Below are 464 nucleotides of genomic sequence, written 5' to 3' on the forward strand. Positions count from 1 at the left end.
GACTGTCGGGTTCACAGAGGTTATTTGAAGGAGCCTCATTGTCCCTTACCCCAAGAGATACTTGGTTTATTTCCCCGATCTTCCTAATCCCAGCGATAGGAACTGACATAGGACCCTAAGTACACACACACAAAGGCTTTATTTTATGCTGATCGCAAGGCAAGTCTCCAGTAGTGGGGTGAAGAGTGTATGTATCCTCCCAGAACACAGAAAGGTGGCAGTGAATCACTTGCTCTCTTTTACCTTTTGTACTTGCCTGTGCAGAACAGAGCCACAAAACACACTGCCCTTCTATTCACTGACTAGGGGAGCTCTGCCAGGTCCCTCACTGTGGGCAGTTTGGCAGCAACCACTGAAATGGAGTGTGTTCTGCTTCTTCCGTGCTTTCTGATAGGCTAGAGAGGTGAGGTCTGAGGAGCTGGTTTCTGGCCCCAAGTTGTCCTGGGATGCCCCCCTTTCTCTTA

The sequence above is a fragment of the Bison bison genome, unplaced genomic scaffold (assembly GCF_000754665.1).
Source record: "Bison bison bison isolate TAMUID 2011002044 unplaced genomic scaffold, Bison_UMD1.0 scf7180017854624, whole genome shotgun sequence".
NCBI classification, from domain to species: Eukaryota; Metazoa; Chordata; class Mammalia; order Artiodactyla; family Bovidae; genus Bison; species Bison bison.